The sequence below is a fragment of the Canis aureus genome, chromosome 13 (assembly GCF_053574225.1).
Source record: "Canis aureus isolate CA01 chromosome 13, VMU_Caureus_v.1.0, whole genome shotgun sequence".
NCBI lineage: Eukaryota > Metazoa > Chordata > Mammalia > Carnivora > Canidae > Canis > Canis aureus.
In genome coordinates this window covers 14,367,839-14,381,944 of record NC_135623.1, presented here as the reverse complement: position 1 = coordinate 14,381,944, position 14,106 = coordinate 14,367,839, and the positions used below count along the sequence as shown (strand labels likewise).

At 47.1% G+C, this 14,106-nt stretch overlaps 1 protein-coding gene and 1 pseudogene across 1 annotated transcript in view; one reads left to right on the top strand and one right to left on the bottom strand.

The window, feature by feature from the left end:
• CSMD2 (CUB and Sushi multiple domains 2) overlaps positions 1–14,106 on the bottom strand; it is a 495,152-nt gene that overhangs the window by 449,967 nt on the left and 31,079 nt on the right.
• LOC144282684 (annexin A2 pseudogene) lies at positions 2,577–3,620 on the top strand (annotated as a pseudogene).

Sequence of the window (14,106 nt, the reverse complement as noted above, 5' to 3'; positions counted from 1 at the left end):
CAGCAGAGGTGCGCACGCGTCCTACCGAATGGCAGACCCAGAGCGCCTCCAGGGCCATGCCTCTGTCTGTAATACCAGGGCCCGGCACCCGGTGGGCATCGCAGATGAGCCTTAGGGGCTGGACAAGAGAATTAGCACACGTGTTTCTCATGAAGTTGTACGCTGATTTTTTTTTCTTTTCTTCCTAGTGGTCTTAACACTCAGAGAAACTCCCATTAATGGCGTGATGTCTAGGCCGGGGTTTCTCAGTCTTGGCACTACTGGCATTTGGGGCAGAATAATTCTGTCCTCTGCAAGTGGCATGTTCAGCAGCATCCCTGGCCTTACCCCCTGAATGCCAAGTAGCACATCCCAGTTGTAACAACCAAACATACCTCCAGACATTGTCCAGGGTCCACTAGGAGGGGAAAATCACCCCGAGTAGAGAGCCACTGACCTAATTCTTTGCCAGCTTGGAGCTCCTACCAAAAGCTACAAATACTCTCTAGAACAAGATACACAAGATGCTAACCTCCCATCTTTTTCATTCATTTCGAAGGAGTCACAAACCTCCCATACCAGAGGTTCTTCATCCTTATTGTGCGATGACCCTCTCTGGAGGCCTGATGAAGCCTTCGTGAATGATGTTTTCCGTGAAATAAATGTTTTAAATAAAGCAAAGCATATAGAATTACGAAGGGAACCAATTACGCTGAAATACAGTTTTCAAAACATTTTGAAAATTTGTCATCTGGTAATACAGGCACTCCCCTATTAATGCATTATTAATAAGATCTAGCAGTGGGCCTGATGAAATACTGCAGCTCAAAGCATCAGTGCTATTTCTGGATGGCTACAACAACCATATTTTCAGGTAATGAAAATACCTGTGATCTTACCCGTGACAAATTCACACACATTGCCACTACTTTGTTGCCTATATTCATCATTGGTAGAAATGCCAAGTATCGGCCAGAAATTAGTGAAAGTAAAGGCGCAATTTTCTCCCAACCATGTTAGGAAGCCCCTAGATTCTATCAAGAACCCCGGAGATCCAACTGAATTCAATCTTTCATTCAGCAAATCTGGGGAAGTTTACCTAGTTTCAGCCTGTATGCGTATGGGGGTGGGAAGCCGGGAGGGATGCAGTGTGTATAATGTGTCCCGAAGGAGCTCAGAGTGGGAAGTGGAGTTAGACACACACGGCCCAGCTTACTAACTGTCCGGGGACACCGAACAGTTAGTTGGGTCCCCAGGGGCACAGCAGAGACCACATACAAACAAGCCCAGAAGGACTGGTGCTTCCGTGAGGGTCCAAGAAGGAAACCAACATCTATTCACACGCTTCACTGACATTATCTCCCTAACATTTGCAATGAGCTTCTGACGTCAGGCTATTGCATCCTGCCCCTACCACTTTACATGTGACGAGACTGAAGCTCACGGAGGTTTAAGAGCACACTCAAGCTCAAGAAGGTAGCACTGGAAGAGGTAGGAGTCAAATCCAGGTTTTCAGGACAGCAAAGCTCAAGCTGCAAGGATCCCACATGCCGCCGGGAGACACAGCTCCTGAGCTGCGGTCCTGTTTCCACTCTGCACCCAGTGCTGGGGGGGCACAGCCTGGGATTTATTGAAAAGAGCTTAGCACAGTTGCCGTGCCTTGGGGACATGCAAACAGAACAGGATCTCCCTCCTCTCAAGCTGGGGATGCATCCAGCAAAGGTATAAAACAATGCCCGGCAGACGGGGTTAGGCAGCGAGCCTGCCCCTGTACCACATCCAACTGTTCTGGGGGAGTAATCCCATGCTGCTCAGCTTCCTAATTCTACCTCCAGGCTCTCTGATTCTCCTGGACATGCTTAACACGGAAGCCACCACTGTGTTCCAAATATGATTTTCCTTGCCTGGCGATACACAGGCAGCTCATTTGTCATCATTTTGAGCCAACACCAGCCAGGGGTTGTTTATTGTGTTGACGGGGAATCCTGGACCAACAGAGGGATCTCTGCATTGCTGATGGCAGAGTCTCTCACTCACAAGGTTGTGCTCCATCCCTGGATCAGCACGGAGAGGAGGGGCCAGGAGCATCTGGGGACAGGCACCTTTGCCAGGTTGGTCCCACTCCTGGCCGGGTCTTTCGGAGAAAATACAGAGCTGGCATTGAGTTCTCCTCAGCTGAGAAGACACCTGAGCTGTGGCTTTGACTCAGAGGTGGTGGCTGAGCACAGGGGCTGACACACAAAAACTCAGGTCTTAGCAAATGCTCGATTCATTCATTTAAAAAAAAGCATTGAGGGGCATCTGGGTGGCTGCATCAGGTTAGCATCCAACTCTTGATTTTGGCTCAGGCCATGATCTTGGGTCATGAGATTGAGCCCCATATCGGGCTCTGTGCTCAGTGGGGAGTCTGCTTGAGAGTCTCTCCCTCTCTCTCTCTCTCTCCCCCCCTCTGCCCTTGCCCGTTTGTGCACTCTGTCTCTCTAAAACAAATAAATAAACCTTTTAAAAAATGGTATTGAGCCCACCCAGGGCAGCCAGCTCTATTCTATAACCAGGAACGCTCACAGCTATTGGCGCCCGGCCCGGCTTCTTTCAAAATGTCTACTGTTCACAAAATTCTCTGCAAGCTCAGCTTGGAGGGCGATCACTCCAAGACCCCAAGTGAGAAAAAAAACAAAAACAAAAAAAACGCAAGTGCATAAGGGCTGGTCAAAGCATACACCAATTCTGATGCTGAGTGTGATGCTCCGAACATTGAAACGGTCATCAACACCAAAGGTGTAGATGAGGTCGTCACTGTCAACCTTTCGACCAACTGTAGCAATGAACAGAGACAGGATATTGCCTCTGTCTACCAGAAAAGGATGAAAAGGGAACCTGCAGCAGCCCTGAAGTCAGCCTTGTCCAGCCCCCTGGAGACTGTGATTTGGGGCCTATTGAAAACACCTGCTCAGTATGAGGCTCTTGAACTGAAAGCCTCCACGAAGGGCCAGGGGACTGAGGAGGACTCCCTCACTGAGGTCATCTGCTCAAGGACCAACCGAGAGCTTCAGGAAATGAACAGTCTACAAGGAAATGTCCAAGACTAGTCTGGAGGAGGACGTCATTTCGGACACACCTGGCAACTTCCGCAGGCTGAAGGTTGCCCTTGCAAAGGGTTAAAGAGCAGAGGGTGGCTCGCTCATCGATTATGAATTGATTGACCAAGATGCCTGGAATCTCCATGACGCTGGGGTGAAGAGGAAAGGAACTGATGGGTCCCCGTGGCTCAGCATCATGACAGAGAAGAGTGTGCGTCACCTCCAGAAAGCACTCAGAAAGTACAAGGGCGACAGCCTTATGACATGCTGGAGAGCACCAGGAAGGAGGGAAAAGGAGAAGATCTGGAAAATGCTTTCCCGAACCTGGCCCAGTGCCTTCAGAACAAGCCCCTGTATTTTGCCGACCTACTGTACGACTCCATGAAGGGCAAGGGGACTTGTGATAAAGTCCTGATTAGAATCCTGGTCTCAAAAAAAAAAAAAAAGAATCCTGGTCTCTTGCAGTGAAGTGGACATGTTGAAAATTAGGTCTGAATTCAAGACAAGTACAAGTCCCTGTACCACGACATCCAGCACGACAGGAGGGGCGGGGACGCCTGAAGCCCACCGTGGCATGAGCACCCACAAGGGTGCCCCTTTGTTTCCAGCTAACGGTCCTAGAAAATAGCTTGAGACTTAGCCCCACGGTGCTCGTCCCTGCCAAGGATGGTGGTAGCATAGCCCCCTCCCCATCCTTATTTTGGTTGCCAAGCATTGCCTGCCTCTCATGTCTAGTCTCTCCTTTTAGCCAAAGAAATGAACACTCTAAGGAGCTGGAAGTGAAATCTATGATGTGAAACACTTTGCTTCTTGTGTACTATGTCATAAACAGATGAATAAACTGAATTTTTACTTAAAAAAATAGTATTGAGCACCCGCAGTATCCCAGGCATCATCCCAGGCATCATCCCTGGCCTCCTGGAGCTCAGTCTAATAAGAATAGATTATTACATATTCCTCCTGTGCCAAGCACTTTCTTATGTATTTTGCAGCTAATAAACTCCATTCCATCCCCGCAACTATAATGGATAGGTATATCATGATGCCCATTTTTATAGACAAGGAAACTGAGGCCCAGGAAGGTTAAGTCACCTGCCCAAGGCGAGACAGTTGATAAATGGTAGAAACAGGATTCAACTCCAGGCAAGCTGGTCCCAATATCTGCCTTCTTACCCACTTCTCCACATAGGGGTGGATGGATTGGGGGGTGGGGGGATTAAGAGTGCGCCTAGATGCTTATTTTCCTGAACCGATCAGTCACACTTCTTTCCGGAGCACACTCTCGGGCAAAGAACCTTGCCTTTGGGCGGCCTTCACTCAAGTGTCAATCACCCCAGCTCCGATTCCGAACTTTCTGCTTCGATGCCCGTCCTTCTAAGCCTGAGCTCAGTCATCAGGAGGGAGACCGCGTGAGGACTTCTGTGCACACTGGACTTCACAAAAGAAGGAAAAAAAGTAACCTGGGAAACAAGTGACTTGTCAAAAGCCTGTGAGGCCAAGCGTATGTCTGTGTCCCTCTCCCCCACCAAAGCGCCTCCTGATGGCAAGTACCACGTCCGATTTGCTATTAAATCCCCAACACAGGAGTTGGCATTTCATAGACACGCAGCTAATATTTATTGAGTAAACAGTTTAATATGTCCAGTTGTCATCTGTGCCTTTTTTTCGTCTGTTTCTCTACTCATTAAAAGCTCCTGGCTGTTGTTTTATTATATGCACCCGTAGAGGAACTAGCCTCATCCCCGAGGGACACAGGCAACTTCAAGCCCTTTGCCCTTCTGTGACTCATAGATGAAAATTAATGTAAAAGGGTAGGTGGGGGATTTAATATGGTGCCGTGGAAAGAATCACAGAGCTTGTTTTGCTGCTTCCTAGCAAGGGACATGGTCCAGTCCTTTAGTCATATAGGCCCCTGTCCCCCCGACTTAAAATGAGCCTCCCAAGGCCACCTTCCCATAGACACCCTGAGTGGCCCTGAGCGGCCCTGGGTCAGGAGACCCCAGGGAATGGCCACTGTCCCCGAGCCAGAGAGCCCTGTCCATGGTCCTGGGGCAGTTGTTTCCCCGACCCTGGGCCACTGCAGATGCGCATCCAATTTCTCCCAGGATTTCGGCATCAGACGAGAAGGAAAGGGGGACTTGGTAAGATGAAGAAGCGGATGGAGAGAGGGGAGAGGGAGAGAGAGAGCTGGGGATGGGGTGAGGGCAGCAGAGGTGAGGGCAGAGAGCACTGGAGCTCCATTCAGGGTCCTGAGTGCCTAAAACAAGGTCCACCAGCCTCAGGCCAGACAGAACCAGAGGCCGCGCTAGAGACGGTTGCCCCAGGGGCCCTGGGGTGAGGGTTAGACGGGGTGGTCCCTTAGGAGTGCATCCTTGAGATGCTCCCACACTCAGTCCTCAGCAACCACAGAGGAGGAGAAGGACAGGGAGCAGACTGACGTTCTAGAGATGAGGAAGGGGGAGACCTGAGATCCAGCGTGAGACACAGAATCAGACATCCCAAGGGCCAGAGGGAGGACGTAACATATGGTCACCAGCACTTGGGTGCAGCCTCTCCCTCCTCCATAGATGGCCCACCCCCTCGTTTCCCCAGCACCTTCAGACTGGACATCTGCTGGAAATCCAAACAGCTCGCTCACACAGACTTTCACAGCAGCTCCAGGGAAAGCCCAGTACAGACTTTAAATTAGCCATTCAAAGGTCATCTGCAATTTTGTTTTGTTTTTCCCACTCTCCGGCGGATGCGCTGCTCTTTTACATGCTAAGGAAAAGAGCTTTGTGTTTTGATGCCCCCCAATTGCACATTTGAATTTTCTATGAGCTCTGCTGGTGATTTGAAAATTGTTCCTATCAAAAAGGAAAAGTCAGCCACTCTGTTCAAGTAAATTAGTGATGAGGTCCGTCCTGGCCTTGCCCAGCTCAGGATGCCAGCAAGGATTCCTTCATTCAACCAATACTCACTGTACCTCCTCCACCTGCCAGGCACAGGACAAACACAGTCTCTGCTCTTGCAGAGCTTCCCTCTCTCGCTCCTCCCTCCCCAGCCACTGCCTCCTGTCTGCTCCTCCCATAAGGGGCCATGCTCTCACCTCAGGGTCTTTGTACTTCCTTTCCCCTCTTCTCACAAACTCCTTCTCCTCTTTTAAGTCGTTGCTCCACGTTCCTTTCTCAACAAGGCCTACCTGGCGGCAGCCCATAATAAATCACAACCCTCTCTCACCTCCATCCCCAACACCACCAATCTCCCTTATGTGTTCAGTTTCCTTTCCCCCACAGCATGTATCACTCTGTAGGACCCTATGTAGTTTATTTGTGTATTTACCATCTGTTTCCTCCTGTTTGAACACTCATTTCACAAAAGCAAGGTCTCTGTTTTATTCATTGTTCCACCCCACATGCCTAGAACAGTGTCTGGCACATGGTAGGCACTCGGTAAATATTTGTTCAATGAATGAATAAACTGTAATTCAGTGTGCTCATAAATGCACAGCTCCCTAAAGACCCAGGAAGCCAAACCAGATGCTGTGGCTCTAAGAGCAGTTTGAGATGGGAGGACCCACAGAGCAACCCATGGTGGAATTACAGCCAGGGAGGGGGGTCCTGAGTGGCCATCTCCCTACCCGAATGGTCTCCTTAGGGCAGAAAACACTGCCTGCCTTCTTCACCAACACATCCTTGAGGGCCTCAAACAGGCCAGTGGAAGGAATCAACTAGCACAAGGACGAAGGAATTCCAGCCATCATTCATCTGGCACTGACTCCGTGCCCCACACAGCGCTGAGCATCTTACTCACATGATTTCTTTCAAACCTCAAAACATTCCAAAGAGGTTGGTGTTATTTTTTACCCTGTTTAACAAATGAAGTTTGAGCTCAATAACTTGCCCAAGTTCACACATATAATAATAGATGGCAAAGCTGAGGTTCAGCGGAGGTTTGTGTGACTCCTGAGACTGAGCTCTGAAAGTATATGTTCCACTGCTGCACTGGGATGAAAGGGAGGCAGGAAGACAGGGAGGGAGAGAGACACAGACAGAAGGAGGGAGGGAAGAGAGACAGGGAGGGAGAGAGGGATGGTGGGAGGAAAAGAGGGAAGGAGGAAGAAGGAAAGATGGCAGGCAGGTCACATGCCAGATGTAGCACGGAGCTCCAAAATTGCTGACTAGAGCTAAGGCGCTTTCCCCCTTGGCTGGACATGACTCCACCATAGTCCTGTCCCCACCCCAAACCCTACCTGAAGGTAACACAGAGATGGCACATCTCGTCTTAGAAGAGACTTTATTTTAATTAATTCTTTGAAAACCTTCCTCTCAATTCCTCTCCCCTCCCTCTCTCTCCCCTTCTCTCTCCCTCGCTCAACTTGAATGAACTGAGGGAAAAATGTATCTGAGTAGGTGGATAGATAATCTAAAAATTGTGTCAGGAAGTAATGGAGAAATGTACTTCCTCTTAGCATCTCTATAAAAGGAAATCATCACAGCTCTCTTGTTGCCCTTCCCCCGTACAATGCAAGCCAGCAGCATGATGAGGCTGGGCATGTGGAAGCATCTGATTCAGAACCTGCCCCAGTGACCTCAGGCCTCAGCTTAGAAAACATCCCCATGGCCGTTGCCTCAGATGCCCAGTGCTGGCCTTAGTAGCCTTTGCTCACCCTGGGCTCCTCCAATCTGGTCAGCCACAGCCTCTGCCTAATTGCCCACCTGCTGTTCCAGTGGCCTCCTTGTTCCAGCTGAGAGCCTCATCCAGAGGCACCCAGCCACTCAAAGTGCTTACCAGGGGGCTGCTCTGCAAAGTCCTGTGTATGAGAGCCCTGGGAACCCTTCAGGGCCTCCAGAAATCCTGCTCATCCTAGCTAGCTTCCTTCTCCTGAGGCCACACCAAAATGATGTCACCATGCCAAAGACTGGGACAGGAATTCCCAGGGCCATCTGCTGGGTGGCCTTAAGAAAAATCAAAAGTGTATGCTGAATGAATGAATGAGTGAATCTTCTAATAGGAGACTCTATAAAAAGGCAAGTCTAACTGGAGGCTCTCAAACCTAGTTGCTAGAGATTTTCTGGCAGGAAACATGCTGGCTTGAGGAGTAACCCAGGGCCATGGAAAGAAGAGAATTCAAGACAATTCAATGGGTATTCACTAGGGCCTTCTACAAGACAGTCTGAGCTTCCCTGACAATGCTTTTACTTAGTTGAATGGCAGCTGGCAAGCAGGTGTATAACAGGAAAGGCCAAGGAATTTATACAAAGGAGAGCAAGACAGACATTGAGGGAGTGGTGGGAGCCAGCTTCATTCTCATTGCTGCAAGCTAAGCTCTGCCCTGGCTGGGCCACCTCTTAGGTCAGATTTCTTAGCATAAACTGAAGAATCTCTTCCACTCCTGTTTCCTCCTGGGGAAACGTCCTATGTGGATTCCTAGGATCTAGATGTGCTTCCATCTCCTTGTGCTTCCCAAGAGGGAAATGTAGGCCTGACTATGTATGACACAAGAGAAACCAGAGATGTCACATCTACTGGAGTCATGGAGGTGGCACCTAGGACCTCTGACTCTTGTCAATTCCAAGGGTGCAATGGGCTCTCAAAACACATTTGTCCCTAAAATGGCTAAGAACACGTGTACACCTGAAGCACGGAGATCATGCAGCCTGCACTTGGTCAAACAAAGCAGAATAAACTTATGCTCAACTGTCACATATCCTGCTGGGCAGGAGAGAGTTTATCATGATCCTGTGAGGCCTTTACAGGCGTAAGGCCCAGGTGACCCTCACAATCCTTAAAGTCCAGCAGCTCTGGTGATAGACAGTGGGGAGGGTGCCTGGATGAGGTGCCATTAAAAAGAGGTTTGAAGAGTGACATCAGCAAGATGGCAAAATAAGAAGCCTCAGACTCTGTCCCACCATAGTCATCAACTTCGGATCATAACAATATATGATCCAAAGAGTCTTTATGAGAACTCCAGAAACCAGTTAAGAAGTCACAGTACCCCAGGCAAGCTCAAAGTCAAGAACAGTCTCAGTAAAACAGGTAAGAAAAGTCATTTCACAGCAGCCATGATAGCCTTCCTCACAAGCCGGCACAGCTTAGCATGACAGGGAAGAACAGTCCAACCAGCAACTTCTCCCTTGGGTAGGAAAGAGAAGAGTAGGGGACTGCCCAAGGACTGGTTTCTGTCTCATCTGACTCAGCATGCAAACAAGGAACCAACACACTTTGGATCCCTGGGAGCCACAGAGAACAAAAGGGAGCCCAGCACTTGCTGTAGCATCAGAGAACCTAGGTAACACAGACAGACAGACATGTGAGGGGGCAATAAATTCCAAGAACCTAAGAAAGAAAATGGTGAACCTCTTGCTAATGAAGAAACTACATGCACAAGCTCAGAGAAGACAGAGCCCTGGAAAAAGTTTGAGTGACCTCCAGGTCCAGAAGCTCCAGCCAGGTTAACTGGAAAGGTCATCCACTATATGAGGCCAGTCCATAAAAATAGGGAGGGGTGGCTGGTTTTTTTTTTTTTTTCTCCAAATACATAAATCACAGAGGGGAAAAAATAGGCACATGAAGAAATAGGGAATTGCGTCCAATCAAAGGAACAAAATAAATCTCCAGAAACCAAAATTAAAGAAATGGAGAATTACTGACAAAGAATTCAAAATAATCATCTTAAAGAAGCTCAGTGCACTACAGAATAACACAGACAACGAAATGAGACCAGGAAAACAACACACGAATAAAATGAAAATATCAGCAGAGACAGAAATTATAAAAAGAATCAAACAGAAACTTTGTAGCTAAAGAAATATAATAACTGAATTGAAAATTTCACTACATTGGTTTAATAGCAGTCTTGATCAAGCAAAAGAATCACTGAACTCAAAGGTCATTTGAAATCATTGAGTCAGAGGAGAAAAAAGGAAGAAAAGAAGAAAGAAAGAAAAGAAAGCTCAAGGGACTTAGAGGACATCAACAAATGGACCAACATACGCATTGTAGGATTCCCAACAGGAGAAGAGAGATAGGGGGCAGAGAGCTTACCTGAAGAAATAATGTCCAAAACCTTCCCAAATCTGTGGAAGGAAATGGACAACCAGATTCATAAAGCTCAAGAGACTACAACCAGGATGAACCCCAAACAGCTCAAACCGAGGCACATTATAATCAAACTGTCAAAAGTCAAGGCAAAGAAAAAAAACTCGTGAGAGCAAAAGAGAGAAAGCAACTTGCCACATACAACAAAGCTCTCCTAAGATTACCAGTGGATTTCTCAGCTGACCCTGTGGGGCAGAAGGAAGTGGGAAGATATATTTAAAGTGCTGAAAGGAAAATACTGCCAACCAAGAATACTACAACTAGCCAAACGGTCCTTCGGAAAAGAAGGGGAAATAAGGACCATCCCAGATAAACAAAAGCCGGAACATTTCATCACCGCTAGACCTGCCTTATTAGCACAGTTAAAGGGTGTCCTTGAGGCCGATGTGAGAGGACACTACACAGCAACACAAAAGCATATGAAAATATAAAGCTCTCTGATCAAGGTAAATACATAGAAAATAAAGAATCCTGGTAATACTGTAATTATAGAAAATCACTTTTAATTCTGGTATAAAACTTAAGAGATAAATGCACAAAAATTGCTGTAACTATAAAATGTTGTCAGTGATTCAAAATGTAAATAGATATAATTTGTGACATGAATAACATACTTAGGTGGAGAAATGTAAAGAAGACGAGTTTTTGTATGTGATTGATGTTAACCGTTTAAAACAGGCTATACTAACCATAAGATTTTTATGTAATCACAATGGTAACTATCTACAGAAAACTCACAAAAGGATGAGAAAGGAAGCAAAGTATGTCACTTCAAAGGAAAGAAATACAAAGAAAGGCCAGTAGAGAAGGAAAGAGGGACAAAATAATTACAAGATGTACAGAAAACAATGCACAAAACGATTAATGGTTAAGTCCTTCTCTATCAGCAACTACTCTAAATATAAATGGACTAAACTCTCCAGTCAAAAGACATCGAGAGACTGGACAGAGAAAACAGCAAGATCCAAACGTATGTTGTCAAGGAGTCTCACTCCAGATATAAGGACATGCATGCATGAAAAGCAATATTATGGGAAACGATAGTCCATGCAAATGGTAACCAGGAGACCAGGGGTGGCTATACTTCTATCAGACAAAATAAACTTCAAGTCAAAAACTGTCACAAAAAAGGACATCAGAGGCCAGCCCGGTGGCTCAGTGGTTTAGCGCCACCTTCAGCCCAGGGCCTGATCTTGGAGACCTGGGATTGAGTCCCGCATCGGGCTCCCTGCATGGAGCCTGCTTCTCCCTCTGCCTGTGTCTCTGCCTCTCTCTCTCTCTCTCTCTCTGTCTCTCCATCTCTCTCTCTCTCTGATGAATAAATAATAAAATCTTTTTTTTAAGAAAAAGACATCATAATAATGATAAAAGGGTCAATTCACCAGGAAGATACAATTATAAATACAGATGCACCTAAGAGCAGAGCACACAGATATATGAAGAGAATATTGACAGAATTGAAGGGAAACACAGACAGTAACAGAATAATAGTAGAAGATTTCAATACTTTACCTTTCGGTAAGGACAGAGGGCTTGAACACTACATATCAACACTGGACCTAATAGCCCCATACAGACACTCTGCCCACCAACAGGAGAATAAATGCACATTCTTCTCAAGCATGCAGAGAATATTCTTCAGGACAGATCACATGTTAGATCACAAAACAAGTCTCAATAAATTTAAGAAAACTGAAATCAGGGGATCCCTGGGGGCTCAGCGGTTTAGCACCTGCCTTGGGCCCAGGGTGTGACCCTGGGGTCCTGGGATCAAGTCTGGCATCGGGCTCCCTGCGTGGAGCCTGCTTCTCCCTCTGCCTGTGTCTCTGCCTCTCTCTCTCTCTGTCTCTCTGTCTCTCATGAATAAATAAATAAATAAATAATCTTTAAAAAAAAAAGAAAACTGAAATCATACCAAGTATCTTTCTGGCCACAGTGGAATGAAATTAAATCAGTAGCAAAGGAAAAAAAATGGAAAGTTCACAGATATGTGGAAATTAAAGCACATACCATTGAGCAACTGATGGGTCAGAGAAGAAATCACAAGAGAAGCTGGGAAACGTCTTGAAACAAATGAAAACACAATGTGCAAAAACTACAGGATGTAGCAAAAGCAGTACTAAGAGGAAAATTTATAGCAGCAAATGGCTACATTATGAAAGAAGATATTGGGATGCCCGGGTGACTCAGCGGTTGAGCCTCTGCCTTCAGCTCAGGGAGCAATCCCAAGGTCCTAGATCAAGTCCCACGTCGGGCTCCCTGCATGGAGCCTGCTTCTCCCTCTGCCTGTGTCTCTGCCTCTCTCTGTGTCTCTCATGAATAAATAAATAAAATCTTTAAAAAGAAAAAAAAAAGAAAGAAGATATCAAATCAACAACCTAAATTTATATCCCAAGAAAACAGAAAAACAAACACAGGAACACCAAACTCAACACCCAAACTTAGCAGGAGGAAAAAAAATAATACAGATCAGAACAGAAGTAAAATAGAGAACAGAAAAATAATACCCACAAATCCACAAAACTAAGATTATATGGAAAAGGTCGATAAAAGTGACAAAAACTCAGCTAGGCTAAGAAGAAAGCATGAAGACTCAACAAAATTCAGAAATGAAAGAAGAGACATTGCAGCTGATGCCACAGAAATGAAAAGGATCACAAGAGACTGCTCTTAACAATCATATGCCAGAAAATCGGATGACCTAGAAGAATAAATTTCTAGAACCCTACAATGACCAAGACTGAATCATGAAGAAATTTTAAAAATTTAAATAGATCTGTAACTAGTAAGGAGATTCGATCAGTAATCTAAAACCTCCCAACAAAGAAAAGCCCAGGCCCCAGTGGCTTCACCGGAGAATTCTTACCAAACATTAATCATAAGAATGATTAATAAGAAAAACGCCAATCCTTCTCAAACTCTTCCAAAAAAATGAACAAGAGGACACATTTCCAATCCCGTTTTCTGAGGCTGATAGTATGATTTTTCCATCTAATCCCAGTATCCAAGATACTACAAGAAAACTACGGACCCAGTTGAATACCAATGCAAAAATAGTCAATGAAACACAAACCAATTGACTTTGGTACCATCAAAAGGCTCATGCACCAGGACCAAGTGGGACTGACTCCTAGGATGCAAGGGCTGGCTCTCAGCGTCGTGGCCCAAGGGAAGCCTATAAAGTCCCAGCACTAGCCCTTCACCCCAGACCGATTAAATGAGAACATCTGAGAGTGGGGTCCCCGAACAAGGGTGCCAACTCCCACGTGAGCAGAGCCACCACTCTGGGCCCTGCCACCCATCCATCCACCCATCCCTCCATCCATCCACCCATCCATCCACCCATCCACTCATCCATCCACCCATCCATCCATCCATCCATCCATCCATCCATCCATCCATCCAACCCATCCATCCATCCATCCACCCATCCATCCACCCATCCCTCCACCCATCCCTCCACCCATCCCTTCACCCATCCACCCATCCATCCACCCATCCCTCCACCCATCCCTCCACCCATCCATCTATCCATCCATCCACCCATCCCTCCATCCATTCACCCATCCATCCATCCCTCCATCCATCCACCCACCCATCCATCCATCCATCGTGCACTCGGCACACGTGTTGATGCTTCTTGAGGTCACAGGTTGTGTGACAAGGACCCAGAGAGAAATCAGTTGTGACCCTTCGGTTCAAGAGCTCACGTCCGTATGGAGACATGCTGCAGGCTGGTGGGTGGACTGGGGAGGAAGGAGAGGGCGCAGGGGGAGGAGCCTCCTCTGGGAGGCTAAGCAGCTGTGATGAGCAGGTCCAGGGACCTCCAAGTGGGTGCTGGCCACGCCCAGGGATGGTCGTCTGGGTCAGGTGATCCAGGGCTGCCCCTCCCCAGGCGCACACACACCAACACGCACCCATGCGGTCCCGCTCTCTCCCCAGCGGTCCTCCCCGTGGCTTGCGCAGG